The sequence below is a fragment of the Pituophis catenifer genome, unplaced genomic scaffold (assembly GCF_029215685.1).
Source record: "Pituophis catenifer annectens isolate HBS135680 unplaced genomic scaffold, rPitCat1.0.hap2 SCAF_2, whole genome shotgun sequence".
Classification (NCBI taxonomy): Eukaryota; Metazoa; Chordata; class Lepidosauria; order Squamata; family Colubridae; genus Pituophis; species Pituophis catenifer.
Window position 1 is genome coordinate 287,625,214 of NW_027256882.1, and position 19,495 is coordinate 287,644,708.

Genomic DNA, 19,495 nt, shown 5'->3' on the forward strand with positions numbered 1-19,495 from the left:
TGCAAATGCTAGTAGATTAATAGGTATCACTTTGATGGGAAGGTAACAGCATTTGTGCACCTACTGCATATAGCCATGTTGGCTGCATGACCATGGCCAGCATCTTCGGACAATGCTGGCTCTCTCTTGGCCAAGAAACAGAGATGAGCACCGTGTCCTGGTGTCAGATATAACTGGACAGGGGAAACCTTATTGGCTGCCTAGAAGGATCTGTTTGACTGCTGGAGACCAAATGTTGCTATAATTGATTGCCCAATATGTGAGGGCTATTATTATACTATCCTTTTACTGATCCACTCCACAATCAAAAGAAGAGAAAGTTATGGACATGACTGGAAAAGGCAACATTAGAATCATGTTGTTGGAGTAGGTGAAATACCACTTGCCTCTCATCTGGATTTACTACAGGCCATTTACAACAAAGCTTTGGTTGCCTGTCTTCATGTCCAAGTAGTCATAAATAATCTCTTGTTTTGCCCACTTAAACTTTTCTATACTATCCAAGTTCATCAGGATGAATCAATTCAGATGCCCCGCATTTATGTAGAACATTTTAACCATAATAAATATTGGTTGTAGCTTCCCGCAGTATAGAAGTGTAAGGTTCAGAAGGTAACGTGAGTGACTGCTGTAGTTTTGCAAGAGAAAGCCCAATGTAGCTTCATGAATTAGTGAAACTCCTGGAGTTTAGGTGTCTGCCAAATTGATAACCAACTGTCTCAATTTTTTTAAAAGACAGCATTTCCAAAAGTGCGATAGTCCAATTGTGGCTGGCTGAGCTAATACAATGAAATACATATTTTTGAATCAGCATCGACTATGAATCTTTATTTCATAAAGGATGAAATTAGGTAACGTAACTGTGCATAATCATCTATAAGGATGAAAAGTAGGCAAATTTTTACAGCAGCATGGAACTTTACCAATCAGAGACAGCATTCAGTGAATCTGAATAGTTTACGGACAGTACAGAATCAATCAAAGTTTCTTATTTCAACTAATACACAGGCTGCAGCAATCATCTGAAAGACAGCCAATAAAAATGACTGCAGCTGAAAATACAGGGAGATTCACCCAAGTTGACTACTTCCTCTCAAAAAGGAAAACAATATAGCGCTCTTAGAAAATACACCTGAGAACAAAAGTTGTGGAATATAAAGCTCAAAACTTCAGAACTCTAAACCAGGTTAACTTCCTTTGCTGTATAGTGTGCAAATCACCAGGGCAAATGTTGATATAATTCAGTATCTGGAGTAACCAAGAAAAAAAATTCTAAAGCTATAAATTATCTGTACTCTGTAATTTAAGGCTAATACAGTGGTTTGCTTTTGTGCTAGTACAGAAGATCACCTTACTAATTAATCCCAGATCAATTGCATACAAATACTTCTTACCAAGATACTTTGTCAAGATACTGTGCAATATTTGTAACCCTATATAATCATTTCAATGGTTTTGTAATTTTTATTAGAAGAAATAAATAGCTACCAGTATGTTGGGTAAACTTATTTCATTTGATTTGTTAGTCTATTTTTGAAAACATGCTATAAATAAACAGAGGATTATATTTCGTAACAATGAGACACATGGAAATGGACGTTGTCTTACCTGAACGTCCCTTTTCTGGGCGCTGCGTACACTATCCATGCATGGGGTTAATCCTTCAGTGCTTGGCAAACAACTGAGTGAACACAAAAGATTTTTCCTCCCTTTCCGGCTCCCAAGCCACGCCTCTGTTCCCATGATTCCCCAGTCTGAACGAAGGCGCAGCAGACAAGAATCCACACTATGAGTAACTTATAACTCAACTTTATTAACTCAAATTAACGTAATGGAAAGGAACTAGTCTCAGTCATAAACAGGGAGCAGGCAGCCCTAACGGGTGGGATATGGATAGTGTACGCAGCGCCCAGAAAAGGGACGTTCAGGTAAGACAACGTCCATTTTCCTGTGCGCTGCTCCCACTATCCATGCATGGGATATACCCAAGCCTAAACTCCCTGGGTGGGGAGCTGACTGCCTCCCGAGTCCTCCTCCGTCAACACTTTCTGGAGTACTCTACGCCCAAACGATGCCTCAGCCGAGTTGAACACATCGATCTTGTAGTGGCGGATGAAGGGTGTGAGGGACGACCACGTCGCAGCTCTGCAGATGTCCACAACAGATGCCTGGGTGGCCCAGGCCGCCGTGGTGGCTGCGCTGCGAGTCGAATGCGGTAGGATCTTGCCGGGGCCCGGTTTAGAGGTCAGATCATATGCCAGGGCGATGCAGGCCTTGATCCATCTGCTGACCGTGGCTGCTGATATCTTCTGACCCATGGACTTCGGGTTGAAGGAGACCAGGAGACCCTCCGTACGACGGAAGGGAGCGGTCCGTCGAATGTAAATGCGGACGGCGCGTCGGACGTCTAGAGTGTGCCACCTCTTTTCTCTGGGGTCACGAGGTGACGGGCAGAAATCTGGCAGTATGAGCTCCTGGGCTCGGTGGAACCACGAGTTGACCTTCGGGATAAAGGCGGGATCCAGGCGTAGCGTCACGGTTGAGTCGTGGAAGATACATAAATCCTTGCGGACTGAGAGAGCTGCTAGCTCTGAGACCCTCCTCGCCGAGGTGATCGCCAGCAGGAAGGTCACCTTAAGTGACAGGTACTTAAGAGAACTTGAGTCTAGGGGCTCGAATGGGGGCCCAGTCAGCGCCCGCAACACCAGAGGTAAATCCCAAGAAGGATAACGGTGTACTGTGGGGGGTCGCAGGTTGGTGGCCCCATGCAGGAACTCCTTGATGCGCGGGTGGTGCGCGAGGGATTGGAACGGCGGGCATGTGACGACTGTAGACAACGCCGCTGTCTGTCTTCGTAGGGTTGCAGGGGCCAGGCCTTTCTCTAGGCCAGCTTGTAGGAACCGTAAAATGTCCCGAATAGTCGCAGACGTGGGGTCAGTATGCTGGCGGGCACTCCAGCGACAGAACGCCTGCCATGATGACTCGTAGATGCGGGTCGTAGACGGACGTCTGGCCGCCTGAATAGTGGCAACTACCTCGTCTGGCAGGTTCTCCTTCTTCAGGACAACCCGTTCAAATGCCAAACGGCTAATTGCAGCCACTGGGGCTCTGGGTGCGTGACTGCTCCTTGACACAGAACTAGCTGCTGTGGCGGGATCACCCATGGCTGTTCCACGGACAGTGCCACGAGATCGGCGAACCATGGTCTCCGGGGCCAGTTCGGGGCTACCAGGAGTAGGTCTGCTCTTTCTGCCAGCAGCTTTCGAATGAGGCGCGGGAGCAGCGGGACTGGTGGGAATGCGTACAGGAGACCCTTGGGCCACCTGCAGCGTAGCGCATCGTGGTCCTCCGCCTGTGGTGTCGGATAGCGAGATATGAAGCGGGGAAGTTGAGCGTTGGCCGGAGTTGCGAAGAGGTCTACTGCCGGGTTTCCGAAGCGCGAGGAGAGTTCCTGAAACAGCTGAGGGTGGAGCTGCCATTCCGCTTGATCTATTGTTTCGCGGCTGAGCCAGTCCGCCCTCACATTGGATGCGCCCGAGATGTGGTCTGCTCTGATCGAGAGTAGGTGTCTCTCTGCCCAGCTGAACAACTCTGCGGCCTCCCGCATCAGGGTACGAGACCTCGTGCCCCCCTCCCTGTTGACGTGCGCTTTGGCCGAGATGTTGTCGGTCAGGACTAGGATGTGATGTCCCTGCACCGTCGGCTGGAAGTTGCGCAGTGCTAGTTTGATCGCCCGAAGTTCTAGGAGATTGATGCTGCATTGTCGTTCTTGAAGCGACCACTGCCCTTGCGTGACTAGGTTGTGGAGATGGGCTCCCCACCCCCGAAGGCTGGCGTCGGTGGTGAGTATCAGGCGGTCTGGCTCTAGGAAGCTGGACCCCTTGAGGAGCGATGACGAAGTCCACCACCTGAGAGACCGGTGGACCTGGGGAGTGAGACGAACCTGCTTTTTGGAGTTGGCCCTTCCCGCTCGCTGGAAGGGGAGGAGAAACCACTGCAAGGGTCTCGAATGTCTGCGTGCCCACGGTACGATGCCGAAGCAGGATACCATCTTGCCGAGGAGGCTTGAGAGGAGGAACAGGGCAGTTCTCCTCCCCGACAGGGTCTGCAGGATCTGAGTTCGGATGCTCTGGATTCTGTCCGGTGATAGGAACACTTGGCCGCTGGATGAGTCTATCACTGCCCCTAGGTGGAGAAGCCTGGTGGTGGGCTGAAGCTGACTCTTTGCAAGGTTTATGGTGAAACCGTGATCTTGGAAGGTCTTCATCACCATCTTCATGTCTCTGGAGGCCTGCTCGGGCGAGGATGACAGGACCAGAATGTCGTCCAGGTAACAGAGCACCCGGATCGGGACGGCTCGGAGCCTGGCCGCCACCACTGCTACCAGCTTGGTAAAGGTGCGGGGGGCCGACGAGAGTCCGAATGGCATCGCCCGATATTGGTAATGGCGTCCCGCATACTCGAACCTCAAGTACCGACGGTGATGCGGATGGATGGGCACATGGAGATAAGCCTCCTTGAGGTCGACCGACTGAAGGAAGTCGCCCTGTCTTACCCCCGCTAGGATGGACTTGAGGGAGTGCATCTTGAACCTGCGGTATTGAACAGACAGGTTCAGGCGCTTTAGATTGAGTATGGCCCTCCAACCCCCGGAGTTCTTGGGTACCAAAAAGAGGGTTGAGTAGAAGCCTGAGCCCCGCTGGCTGTGCGGGACCGGCTCTATGGCTTCGACCTCCAAGAGGTGGGCGATCTCCTGTGACATTAAGTCCTGAAGCTCCGATGATCGAGGGGCTGGGCAACGGACAAATCGGTGGGGCGGCTGACCGGAAAATTCGATGGATAATCCTGAAGAAATTGTACGCCTTACCCAGGAGTCTGAAGTCGAGCTGGCCCATTGTGGCTGGAAGAGGATGAGCCTGCCCCCTATGGGTCCCGTGGGCCCGGAGTCATTTCCCCCTTCTGGCGGGCTTTGGGGCGGCTCCACGGAAGTTGCGCTTAGGCTGCTGCTGTCGACCTCGGTCTCGGAACTGCTGCCTGTCGTGAAATCTGTCTCCTCCCTGGTATTGGGAGCGATGAGAGAAGGACCCCCTGGATCCAGCGCTGGCACGAAAGGGCTGCTGGAGCGGGTAGGGGGTATATCTGCGTTCCTGGCGCCGGTATGTTGAGGGAAGGATCTTCCTCTTGTCTTTCCCCTCGACCAGTAGGGGTTCCAGCGCTGCTCCGAACAGCTCTGGTGCTTTGTATGGGGAAGTGGTCAGCTTCCATTTGGCTTTAAAGTCGGCCTTCCAAGGCCTGAGCCAGAACAGCCTCCTAGCGGTAAGGGTTGAGGCCAGAGCCCTAGAAGCGAACTTGGCTGAGTTCAGAGAGCTGTCGGCTGTGTATTCAGTGGCAGCTATTATTTTGTTAAGATCTTGGTGCAGCCTAGTGTCCTCAGGCGGGAGTCTGTCCTGGAGGTGCCGGAGCCAAATGAGGGACGCTCTGTTGAAGAACGACGATGCAGTCGCGGATCTGATTGCCCAGGCCGCTGCCTGATGTGCCTTGCGGAAAGCCCCCTCCATTCTCTTCTCCTCGGCTTTGAGAGTGTCTAGCGGGTCGGTGGAAACCAAGGAGTTAGAGGACAGTGATGCCACCGGCTGGTCTACTGAAGGCAGCGCCAGAAGGTCCTCCAATTCCGGGGCTGAGCAGTAGAGCTTCCTCTCCAGGCTGCTGGGCGTTGCCAGGGAGGCCGGCTGCGCCCAAGGGTTCTGAATGACCTCCGTAAATAGCTGAGGGCAAGGGATGAAGTCCTTTTGTGGCTTTGACGATTGGAAAAGTGCGTCGTGAGGACCTGCTGCCTGCGGGGTGGTAGTTGCGACGTCCCCTGGAACTCCGAGATTGGTTGTGAGCCGTGCCTTGTGGAGTAGGGACTTGAATAGCGCCGGACGAAAGAGGCCTGTGAATGCCGGGGTGTCCGGCGCCAGGCCCTCGTCCTCCGATAGCTCCATCTCCTCAGGCCCCTCCTCCGCTTGGTCTGATTCTTCAGACGACGAGTCCTGCCCTCGATCTGGGTGAGGACGGGGTTGCGGGTGATGCTGCCGTGCCTGGGCTGGTGCGGCTTGTACCTGTGCCTGGGAAGCCTGCTGCATGCCCGCTGTGAGGAATGACGAAAAGGCCGAGAACATGGCCTGGAAATCCATTGGGGCTGTCATTACTGCCCCCCCTTGGGCCAACTGGTCTGCCCTAGACGGGGTGGGGGTTGCCTCCCTGGCCCGAAGAAGATGGGCTGGAGAAGGAGTCATTGTGCTCTCTGGTCCGGTCCCTGGGCCTGTCTCAAGACGGGGGGTCGTGTGTCCCAGTCTGGCCACATCTGGAGTTCTTGGCGTGACTATGATGTCAGCCACTGAAGTAAGTCCCAGCTCTATGTCCCCTGGGGGGGCCTGTGCTGGTCCCGAGGGCCCAGCCTCTCTGGCTGGGGCTCCTGAAGTCGCCTTGTGCGCTTTCTCCCACTGCCGCTCGAGTGCGTTGTGCCTCCTTAAGGCGTCCCTGTCCCGGATGGGTAGGGAGCCTTCTGATGCAGCCCTGCTGGTTGCACTCCCGTGTCTCTTCTTGGATCTCTTTTTCCCCCCCTTTGAGGTTTTGCGTGGGGGGGTGAGCTCCAGCTCCATATCCGAAGATGGGGGGGAGCGAGACATTGCTGCTTCAACGTCTGAGGGCCGCCTGGAGCTGCGCTGAGCCTTATCCCCTGAGAGAACTCCCTTTAGACGAGGAGTGATGGCGGAAGAGGGGTTTGTAGCCGGCTCCCTGGTGGTGGAGGGAGGCGTAGGCCAAAGGCTCCTGCCAAAATGGCGGCCCGAGGGTCCGTCAAAATGGCGCTGGCATGTGGTGCGATCACCCGCTGTGCCAGACTTCAGCGCCGGACTCACAATGGCGGCCCGAGGGTCCGCCAAACGCCGCGCGTTTCCCCTTGCAAGCCTTTTCTGTAGTGCAGGGGCAGGCTGCTTGCTTATGGGGGCTCCTCCTCTTCGCGCTTCTATCGGCTGCCCTTGCGGCGAAGCGCGGCTCCCAAGGTAGCGCTGCGGTCCGCGCCACGTGGACTGAGGCTCCGGTCCCGACGCCCAGCTGATTAGCGCAGAAACCGCTTGAGCGCGGCGCGCTGAGCGAAGGGGTGAGCCTGCCGATCAGCTGGGGAGCGCGAACTAGAGCGGCGGCAGCAAGGCGGGAACGGAGCTTCCTTTTAAAGTGATCCAGCTGACTTTAAGGTCGGCTTTCTGGCGGCGTGGGCAGCTTAGCTCCGCTCCCCCCCCCTTTCCTCTGATGCACGTGCTGTAGCTGGTCAGTAAAAGGAGCCGCGAAAAACAAACTATTCAAAATTAACCAAAAGCCTAGATGCCCTAAGGAAAGGGAAGATTAAAACTAAAAGAAAAAGAGAAAGAAAAAGGGAGAACAATCCCCACAGAAGTACTCTACCTTCCTGGAAAACTGTGGAGCTCCCAAAATCACTACAGTGTTTGCCAGCAACTGAGTGAAGACTGGGGAATCATGGGAACAGAGGCGTGGCTTGGGAGCCGGAAAGGGAGGAAAAATCTTTTGTGTTCACTCAGTTGTTTGCCAAGCACTGAAGGATTAACCCCATGCATGGATAGTGGGAGCAGCGCACAGGAAAATCAGCAACTCTGCTGTTTAGTTGCATTAGTCTTAGGCTGGGAAGCAACATTCAAACTGTTGTGTTCCATTAAAAGGCTAGATGAGAGATGTTTATTTAAAACTGAAAAAAAAATCATATGACAAGAAGATGAACATTCAAATTTTGATGAAATGAACTATCTACAGGTAGTTCTTGATTTACAACAGTTCATTTAGTGACTGTTCGAAGTTACAACAGACACTGAAAAAAGTGACTTATGACCGTTCTTCATAGTCATGACTGCTGCAGCATCACCATGGCCATGATGTGGTTTACATTCAGACACTTGGCAACTGGTTCACATTTATGACGGTCTCGGGTCATGTGATCACCTTTTGCGACCTTCGGAAAAGCAAAGTCAATGGGGAAGACAGATTCACTTAATAACTCCGTTACTAATTTAACAACTGCAGTGATTCACTTGACAAATGTGGCAAGAAAAGTCGTAAAATGGGGCAAAACTCACTTAAGAAACTTCTCACTTAGCTACATAAATTCTGGGTTCAATTGTGGTCATAAGTCAAGAACTACCTGTATTATACAGCTGACATCTTTGGGAACAAGCATTATTTTTTTAAAAAAATCAATATCTGATAGTGGAACCCAATTGGCAAATACAGAATGTCTAATTCTGACACAGAGAAACATTTATAGACGATGACACAGCAGGAGTAGGAGTTATCTGCTTTTTCAGTATAATCTCTTCCTCTACTCCCAGCCATTTCCAATTATCTTTGCTATGCATACTGCAATTAAAAACAAATCTGTTTCTACTAGCAAAATTCAAGTGTGGCATTAGTGTGAAGACAACCTGCAGTTCAGGAATGTCACACTACTAGATATTACTGTAAATGGTCAACCCTTTTTAAAGTATTGGTAATACAGGTAGTCCTCGACTTACAACGGTTCATTTAGTGACCGTTCAAAGTTACAACAGCACTGAAAAAAGTGACTTATGACCATTTTTCACATGTATGACTGCTGTAGCATCCCCATGGTCATGTGATCAGAGTTCAGATGCTCGACAACTGACTCATAAATATGAGTCAGTGTCCCAGGGTCATGTGATCAAATTTTGCAACCTTCTGACAAGCAAGGGCAATGAGAAAGCCAGATTCATTTAACACCCGTGTTGCTAATTTAATAACTGCAGTGATTCACTTAACAACTGTGGCAAGAAAGGTTGTAAAATGGAGCAAAATTCACTTAATTTTAGTTTATTTGATTATGGTTAAATAATGAATTGCTATGTCTGAAGCTTAATGGTCATCTTGACTGGATAGTTTTGGTTTTTTGTTTGTTTGTTTGTTTTATGGAAATGTTTAATTGGCTTAATGGATTACTTTGCATTATCTACAGTACTTTTAGCATGTAAATAAGGGATTACTATTTCCTGTGATTTTTAATTATTTTTTCCCGTTGTTTAATTGTTAAATGGAATTAGACTTCATTATTAAAGAGGGGAATGAGAGGAGTTTATATTAAATTAAATGGAAAGGGGATTATATGCTTATGTTGTTAGGTATTCCTATTAATTTTTATTGGACCTTTGATGATTAATAAGGAGAGCTGAAGATTGAGAGGTTAGTTTATACAAAATGGGGTAAGGTACAGAATGAAAATGCATTGGAATAATTCAAGTAAAGTGGGGAAAAAGAGGCTCTGCATTTTGTAGAGGATAATTGTGGCCAAAAAGTCGCTTGGGTGTGGAATCCAGGCAACAGATAATTCTCTCTGGGGGAAAGAGAGATCCTGAGATCACCCCCTAAACCAGGGGTCCCCAAACCAGGCAACTTTAAGACTTGGCGATTACAACTCTCAGAATTCCTCAGTCAGGTTTGGAGACCCCTGTTCTAAACAGCGGGGGTGGGGGGGGGGTGTTGTGAGTCCACAGTAGAAACAGATTTTTACAGCTACTTATGTTCATCTGGAAATCACGAGTTCCATCATGCTCTGAGCCATTAATATAGACAAAGTTTGTCCTAGATTCACTTTTTAAATGACCTTGGAGTTTAATCTTCTTTTTACTACCTCTTCAAGATTGAAAGGCTTTGAAAAATTGTCAGATGGGTATTTGCTGGGTGAGTTAATCTGTTTTAAGAGAAAGAAACATTCTTCAACAAGTATATTCAACCATAATTTATCACATCTCTTAAAATATACCCAAATACATCTTCATTCTCTTCAACATTTTTGGTTGCAACATAGAGTTAACTAATTCACACTGTTCTTGAGTCCATTGGTTGTAAATTTTCTTTAACAAGGCCATCTGGCATTTTCTAATGGGTAGCCAGCCTTCAAAGCCTTCTTCTCAGTAATTTATAAACACAGACACTCTTTCCCACCAGATAGGATATTTTTAGTTGACTTGCACATCTTTCTATAAATCAGTTTCATCCATATTCTTAGTATTTACAAGCTAAAGCAACACTATAGTTCCCTTTGCTGTGTATACTGTATTACAAAAAAAGAAAATCTTACAGTCTTGGAGACACGTATTTTTCTTTTTCCTATTTTTTATTTTCTTGGGGGGGGGGGGAAGGTTGCATTTTTTATACTTTTAATGCATTTTTGTATTAAGTTTGTGGTTTTTGTGCATCTTTTATATGTTTGATATAATTCTTAATAAAATTATTGGGGGGGGGAGGAATGAAGATATATTCAGTTGTTGTGTGGAATGTTAAGGAGGAGATGGATCCTGGGAATCAGAGGACACATTCCAGAGAAGTAAAGAGGCAACTCAGCCCAAATATTATGTGTGAGAGAAAGAGGGTGAAGACAACCCCTTCCTAATAGTTCATAAAGTATATTGCAGATGCAGGTTAGTCTGGTAACATTTTCTCTATAGTATGAAACAAAGAAAAACTCAGCTTGGAAGAATTTCCATGTGTCATTCTTGGTTTTGAGTCTGACAGCTGTATTTTAAGAGACAGTGATAAATTATTAATGTTAAATATATTTGCTAGAGATGAAGGGAGAAGTTTATTTTTTTTTACTACTTCCTTTTGCAGGGTGGAGGACTTTTTCTACACTTGTCACTATTTTTTCTTTTAATATATTTTTCTATCAGGATTTCTATCATATTAGTTTTAATTTATTATTTATTTTTTATTTATTTATTATATATATATATATATATATATATATATATATATATATATATATATATATATATATATATATATATATATATATATATATATAGACACACACCGCCCTACTCCTGAAGGACTCAGGGCAGTGAACAGCCAAAAGATAAAATATATATAATAAAAATGTTAAAAAAAATCATTAAAATACAATTAAATAATTTGGCCCAGAAAATAAAATTTAAAAACCCCCAATTATAAGACAAATTTAAAATTTAAAAAATTTAAAAACAATTTAAAAAAGAGGTCAGGCCAGGCCAGCCTGCTGGAATAGGAATGTTTTAAGGACACGGCGGAAAGCACGCAGATCAGTGATCCTCCGTATCTCCGGAGGGAGCTCATTCCAGATGGCAGGTGCTCCCACAGAGAAGGCTCTCCCCCTGGGGGCCGCCAGTCAACACTGTTTGACCGACGACACCCTAAGAAGCCCCTCTCAATGGGAGCGTACTGGTCGGTGAGAGGCTACTGGTGGCAGAAGGCGGTCTCGTAGATACCCCAGTCCTAGGCCATGGAGTGCTCTAAAGGTGGTAACCAAAACCTTGAAGCGCACCCGGAAGACCACCGGGAGCCAGTGCAGCTCGCGCAGGAGGGGGGGTCACATGGGAGCGCCACATCGCTCCCATAACCACCCGCGCGGCCGCATTCTGGACCAGCTGGAGCCTCCGGGTGCTCCTCAAGGGGAGCCCCATGTAGAGAGCATTGCAGTATCCAGGCGGGAAGTGACGAGGGCATGAGTGACCGTATTTAATGAGTCCCGTATTTAACGTATTCGTATTTAACGAATATAATTCTTAGTCACTTTCCCCCCAAAAAATCTCATGTTTTTGGAGAAAAATCATAAGTTAAATGAGGCTTGAAAGGGGGCTATGATCAAAATAAGGGATGAGAAACCCTGATTTAGAAGATCCATTTTTGCCTGTCCCCTTCCAATGATCATAGCCAGTATCTGTTTTCCTTTTATCAGTTTTTCCATTGCTACTAGCAGTTGAAAACTAATATGTTACTGCTGCCTGACAATGGATATAATCAGTTGAGCAACAGAGAAATGTTGAGGGCTTCACAGCTCACAAAAAGAGTACAACATTCAGTTATTTAATGTGAGCTGCCAATATAAGTAGTCCTTGACTTACATCGACTGAAATTATGACAAAATTTGGCCACTTGGCAATTCACCCGCCCTTACGACTGACTGGAATATCAGAAGGGAAGTATTTTTTATACTGTACAGATGTTATTATATTTGTATTAATATAATATATCATGGTTTATAACCCTAATAAAAGGGAAAAATAGGAAAAAGGGAAGCATTTCAAAACTCACTAAAACAGCATTTTAGCCTTCCAAATTGCATCACAAAAGTTCAAATTACTGAATAACAACTTGGAGATTACTCAGTAACAACTCAGCTTTTTGTTTATGTTTTAAACTATAAAGCTTTGCATTTTAATTACATTACCTGTATTAACTATTTTATAGGCTGCCAATATTTCCATTACCACCATAAACTCTTCTGGGAAATATTATCATTTCAGGGCTATACACTTTATCGAGAAATTAAAAAACACCCTCAAAGAAGGCACTCTTGGCTGTTTTCTTGGCTGCGGGAATCTTTTTGTAAATAATGCAAACATAAGAAGGCTCTCTTCCTGACTATATTTTTAGCACTTATGCTTAATGAATTAGGATCTAATTTCATTAATTTCAGGCAGGATGTATACGTGTGCATGTTTCTTAATTAACTTAATAATAAAGCTACCACATCACATAATAATAAAACCACAGAGCCATGGTTACAATGCAGTATTGCAAGCTAATTCTGCTCACATTGCCAGGAGTTTCTTTTGATCCTGGCCGGCTCAAGGTTGACTCAGCCTTCCATCCTTCTGGGTCAATAAACGAGGGCCCAGATTGTTGGGGGCAATACACTGATTTTGTAAACTACTGAGAGAGGGTTGTAAAGCACCGTGAAGCAGTATATAAGTCTAAGTGCTATTGTTATTTCAAACACAACTCATCAAAGATGAACTATGCTCCTTAGGTATAGGGTTTTTTTTTCATATTTCCTTGGATAACACTATATCAAACACTGAACGAAAGATTCAAACCATATCAAATGATGAATGCTAGCTAAGAGGAATGACATAATTTCTCAACCAACATGGAACTAACTGCCTAATCTACCATAAAATGCCAGAAAGCCTTTTCAAAGTTCAGTTAAGAGAATGAACTGGATGTCTACAAACACACAGCTACAAGAATACATGTAAAATTCTGCACCAACTACGTACATCTCTTTTGCCTCTAAATGGTGTGTCAAACTGGCCTACGTTTTAAAGGTCTTTTCACAATTTCACACAATTTTGGTCTCCTAAATTTAACTTTTGAAATTATCTCCAACTACTTATGATGTCTGCACCAAATGTTTACTTAACACATACTGAAAACTAACATTCTAATAATTCGGAAACAAATGAAAAAATGAGAATATAATATGATACACAGGGGTCAAGCTAGAACTGATGCTATCAAAATAGTTGAGAAACAAGAAAGCTAGCAGGGAACATTCAAGTAGCACTTTATTCTAAGAAATAACAAAGAAGCCTAGCTGGGAATTATGTGTTAAATTTAATTTCAGTTGCTGTGTGTGCCTAAATCTATTATTTTGTCTCTGATAATTATTTATTTTTTCTGTACAAACTGAATAACGCCATGTTTTCCTATGGAAAGTATTTTTAAATTACAATCTGTGATTTGAACAGTTCTTTTTATTCCGCCAGTGCTGAATATTTTCGGTATAGAAATGGAAACAAATAATAAAATAAATATGACAACCTAGAGTTAAAATACATTATTTCATTTCCTTTTATTTTGTTTACCTCTTATTATAAGACCGGTCAGTCTCCCAAAGAGGAGAAAAAGAAGAGCTAGTATCCCTAGCTGGGCACCTCAACACTCCCAACAACTATAGTGCCAGGAGGTAGAATTTCTACCATTTTCATTCTCTTTTCTTTTTAGTCTGCCAGAAGAGCACCGTTGCTTAGAATTTTAGAATTTCTGTGAAAAGAGGCTTGTGACTTTCAACCTTTCTCCCTATGGGCTTGGTCATGCTGCTAAGCGATTACTCCAAACTCACTGGAAAAAAGAACCTTCCATAAGAAAAGTGTTGTTTGGACTCTGTTCAATGTTTTAAACCTTGATCTTAGTCATACTCCTTACGCAGTAAGCAACTGAGCAAAAGCTTATGTTTATTTCCTCTTAAGTATAACAGAATCATTTTCCTCTGACTGAATCCTATATTATGTGATTTCACCTGTGAATGACGTCATATTAGGCCCTCATCCATGTTAAAAAGCATTTGAGGGCTTCAGATTAACATACTGTAATTATACAATACAGGTAGTTCTCAACTTATGACCCACAATTGAGCCCCAAATTTCTGTTTCTAAGAGAGACATTTTTAAGTGGATTTTACGACCTTTCTTGCCACAGTTGCTAAGTGAATCTGACTTTGCTTGTCAGAAGTTTACAAAAGGTGATCACATGACCCTGGGGGTGGTTGGTGGCTTGAGAGAGCTCTTTCCACCTTTTTGTTTTTAGCTCTGTTTTAACTGTATCTCTTATTATATGGTTTTATGGTCCTAATCTGCCTAGAATCATTTAGAAAGGTGGGTAGTGTATTTGCTAAACAAACAAGCAGACAAAAAATCAGGATTAGAATCAAGAGGTAGGTGTTTAAATTATTTAGATGGCAAAATAGTTAAATTTCAAAAAATAAAGTATTATTTGCTATCCACATGTTAATAAGGTCCTAAACTTTCCTTATCTTCTAAATTTTCCTAAATTTTAATATTTGTCCACTTCAGTAGCTAGAAAAGTATGTATCTATTGTTCTATGTCCAAATTATACAACTAATTTGAATAAAATACCAAAAATATTATAATCCATTCTTATATTAAAAACATAATCATTAAGAAAGGTCACAGATGCCAATTCAGCTCTGCATGTATGTTTTTCACACAGATTTCATATCTAGAGAGCTTTTACACACAGTCATCATCAAAAGATCTCCATCCATGGAAATATTGCTCAAGTTTATTTCTCAGTCATTCATGAAAAAAATCTACTGAGATTTTCTTTCTGAGACATAAAACTATTAATGCTATGCCATGGACACTAAAACGTACCACACAATTGAAGATATGCAACTGGAAATATCTGAATGTAGGCTAGAGTATAACTGAAACAACTTAAAATAATAACTATAAATAAAACAACTTCAATAATTTTATTTGGTTTCTTATAGCTGCTCACTCCAATGGACTCTGACTGTGCAGAATAGCAGTGTTTGTTCAAACCAAACTATTACTAAAATTTAAATTTTATAGAAATAATTTCTTTAATATTGAATGAATAATTCAAAAGTATGTCTCAAAAAATCCAGAGCAAAATTATATGCCTGAATAATCATTCAAACACTGAATAAGCAGCAAAATCTAGCAATAGAGAAGTTATTAAATTTAAATACCTTTTACTCTAGGATTTCAAGGCAAAACATTCTGTTCTGTACAATGTGCAACCTTCTCCAAGTTTTATTCTGTGCAATGTCAGGCTGAGATCGTGATCACCCACTGAGTTTCTTTGAACGCTAAACTTGAATCTGGGTTGTCCTAATCTAGTACTTTTACCACTTTAACACTCTGACTCTCATTAATACAAATTGCTTATGGTTGTCAATCCTAAACAAGAAAAACGTAAAGTCCAGGGAGTTTGCCTTTGTTGTCTACATTGCTGTAAGTTTGGCTGCAATTCTCTAACTTCCCAAAACATCAATTTCTAAACCATTGATTTATTGCACTGGATGCAATAAAAAGAGCTGAAACTAGTAAGCAAAATCTACCCATATGTATCACCAATATGTAGGGGGTTTTTTTGTTTATACATGGCCCTGTTCATATTCTCAAGGTTATGTCCTGTACCATAATTAAATTAAAAATTAAAGTTGAAATTTTTACAAGACCATCCTGGTAAAGCCCTACATGGTGTATTTGCTAGAGCTAGACCTTTTTCAGTTGAGTTTCAGGCTGATTACAATAGTCAATACAGTACTGAGATAGCATTGCTTGCACATACAGTACTCAATACAGCATAGTTAATGACCCATGGTGGAGCCAAGATGGAGCTGACACATTCCCCTGGCTCTCCTTGATCTTTCAGCAGCTTCGTCATAGTATTATTCTGGACCAGCTGGGGGGAAATAGGATTGATAGGAATAACTGTGACTGATTCAAGTTACTGTTGGGTCTAAAGTCCTTGCTTTGTCAAGGGCTATAGGAGTCAACATTTTCATCCCTCCTGTTTAATACCTACGTAAAGTCACTTGGGGAAGTAATTTTTCAGTCTGAAGTCAAGTATTATCATACGTGGATTACACCCAGTTATCTGGCTAGCAAAGGACTTGTCTCACTGTTTGGGGCCTGTTGAAGTCTGGGTAAGGACACAGATTCAAACTCAACCCTAGGAAAATTGAGTGGCTAGGGCTACTTCAAACTCTTGTGTTTGGGATCTTCATCCTTAAATGGGCTGCATTTCCTCTTCAGGTCTAATGTGCAATCTGGTGGTCTTCCTAAACTCTTAGCACCTGCTTGAGGGAAAGGCGTTTGTGAAACAGCTTGTGCCCAGGAAAGCTGTTGCACAAACTCCACTTGTGCACCAATCATGCCTGGAGTGTGAGACCTTCCTTGCGGTTACTCATGCATTGATCCCCTTATGAGTGAACCACTGCAATGGGGTCTACACCGTTCCTGAAGACTATTCAAAAGCCATAACTGGCCCAGAATGAAGCAACACAGGTAGCAACAGGCAAGTCTAGCTGTGCCCATGAAACACGTTTTGTGAGCTGCACTGGTTGCTAATAAGCTTTCGGAAACAATTCAAGGAGCTAGCTAATATCTATAAAGCCCTACATGGTGTATCTGACAGACTGACTGTCTCTTATAGTATTTACAATCAGAGTTAGCATACTTTAGATCCTATCAACTAAGTAATGTCCTCTAATGCAGGGTGACTATGCTTTTTAAATATTATATTAGTCATTTTTTTGTTTTTAATTTTGTAGAGCTGCTTATAGATTTTTAGGAAATTGGGAGGCCTAGAAATTGGATGAATAATTACAATCATATTCCATTCGATCAACATGCATATAAAAGAGATTTTAAAAATTTCCACAGCAGGCTTCCACTTGTATTAAATTTGATAAAGCTATCATTAATACAGCCACGGAATTCTTTACTTAAAGTTGAATTTCAGTTACATCTCTGGCTTATTTTCACCTTTGCTTCTAGCAGGAATAGATAGAATATTCAAAGCATGACATGGAGATAAAAATACAACACAAAAATACAACGTCTAGTATATTCCCAACCCTTTTAGGAAGAAAAAAAAAAAGATCAGCATATAGCGTTGTGGGATATAATTAAAACCAATCTAGTGTAATTTTCAACAAAACCAGGAAGGATGAAACACAGCAACCACAGCTGTTAATCAGGTATGATTTAGGAAAAATGCTACTTCTCCCCAATCTTAAATCTTCACCGCTGGATTGGATTGCAACAGCCTTGTAAGGAGTCTATGGAGATTCTCAGACATCCAGGTCATAGTTGTCCCAAAGGTGCTTCCCCCCCCCACCCCCAGGAGGCAAAGAAAGCCCAGTTGCCTCTTGGGGGAAAAAAACACTTTTGGGACAGCCTTGTAAGGACCATAATCTCCTGGAGATTCACAGAAAACATCTAGAAGGAGTTCATCTCAAAACTGTAATTAAAAAAAAAAATACCGAGCATGAGATGGTAAATATTAAAAAAAAAAAAAAGCCAGAATACATCCTTGCCTCTGGAATGAAAGATGACAGCCAGTTAAGTCTTTCCTTGTTCCTTGTAAAAGGAAGAGGGAAGGAATTGTTCCTGCAGGTTCGACCTATTTTATTATATTTGAAATGGTACTGGATCTCCTGCTTGAGCAAGGGGGGGGGGGGAAGGGGGGCTGGACAAGATGACCTCCAAGGTCCCTTCCAACTCTATTCTGATTCGTAATAAAAATACACTGAGGGGAATAACGAGATCTAATGCAGCTTCGGGTTTGGTGGTGTGGGGTTCAATCTCACTCTCCCCCCCACTTCCAAATCGGGGGGAGGGGATGTCTCATACTAACCCTAACTGGACCACACGAGCCCTTCCTTCGCACGACACGCTTACCCTCCACTTCTTAAATTTAAACCACGGTTTAAGGCCCTTATCCCCGTTTTCCGGTCGGCCCGACGGGCAGGCCGAGTTCCTCTCGCGGCCTAAGATGGTGCGGTCCGAATGAAGGGCTTCGAGGGAGGGAGAACAGCAAGGAAAGTCCGGGGAAGGGAGGGTGAGGGGGTCTCTTTCAGCAGGCCCGGCTCTGCCTGACTCGAGGGTGGCCGAGCGAGGCGACCAAAGGGAAGCGGCCTCTCAGTCCCCTCAGAATACCCGGAGAGAGGTTTGAGGGCTCGGCTTTCGTTAGGCCGAGAAGCTCCGGGAGGAGGAGGGGGTCACTCACCAGAGTTGTTGCCGCCGCCGCGGCCTCTGAGGCTCTTCCCGGCCTGAGGCCCCGCGGGAAAGGCCAGCTCGAGCATGAGGGGCCGGGGCTCCTCCTTTTCCCCCCGCCCTCCTCTCCGTTCCTCCTCTGGCGTGGCCGGTGCCGCTTCTTCGGCCCGGGCAGGAGGGACGAAAAGAAGAAGCCGGAGGAAGGGGGAGAAAAAAAAATGTCACCTCAGAAGGGAGGCCGCTGGGATCGCCTCAGCTCGAGCCTTCCGACGTCACTTCCGGCAGCAACAGCGGCGCATTCCTGACACAGGAAGTACGCCGGGGAGGAAAGCGGTGCGCGGCCCGGAAAGAACGGCTATGGGGCGTGACGCGGCGTCCTGGACAGCGCCACCTTGCGGCTCCCGGACGCTCCTGCAACGGCGGAAGGCAATTGGGCGGGAAAAGCGAGGGAAAAGGGGCGGCATCTTTGCTATAGGCTTCCAACGGTCGCGGAGTTCGAAAGGCGGCGCGCGGACTCTTCAGGCATCGACCGACTGCGCGTGCGCGGAAGGCAGGCAGGCCAGCCGGCCTGTCAGGATTAACCCCTTCTTTCCTAGCCTGTTTTTTTTTACTTGACCCGGATTTAGGGGTTATGTGAACAAAGCTGTTAGCCTGCGACCACTTTGCAAAAAACAAAAAGGGTTTACCACAAAAAAGTAGTTTACTACTATTAGATGGGGAAAAATCTTGCATGCAGGACCAATACAAGATATTGGTCAGCTTTTGTATTTTTCCTATTGCTTGGAACCAGTCAACATGGTAGCCCTACAATTCCCACGCACCCAGGACCGGTCAACATGGCAGCACTACAATTCCCATGCACCCAGGACTGGTCAACATGGCAGCACTACAATTCCCATGCACCCAGGACCGGTCAACATGGCAGCACTACAATTCCCATGCACCCAGGACTGGTCAACATGGCAGCACTACAATTCCCATGCACCCAGGACTGGTCAACATGGCAGCACTACAATTCCCATGCACCCAGGACCGGTCAACATGGCAGCACTACAATTCCCATGCACCCAGGACTGGTCAACATGGCAGCACTACAATTCCCATGCACCCAGGACCGGTC

At 44.9% G+C, this 19,495-nt stretch overlaps 1 protein-coding gene across 5 annotated transcripts in view; it reads right to left on the reverse strand.

The window, feature by feature from the left end:
• The window catches only part of ARK2N (arkadia (RNF111) N-terminal like PKA signaling regulator 2N), a 66,348-nt gene extending 47,710 nt beyond the window's left edge, over positions 1-18,638 (reverse strand). For all 5 annotated transcript variants that reach the window (XM_070938962.1, XM_070938961.1, XM_070938964.1 and 2 more), the window contains exon 1: positions 18,389-18,638. The gene's annotated coding sequence lies outside the window, so the exon portion shown is untranslated. The remainder of the gene's footprint in view (positions 1-18,388) is intronic.
• Positions 18,639-19,495: the final 857 nt, after the last annotated feature.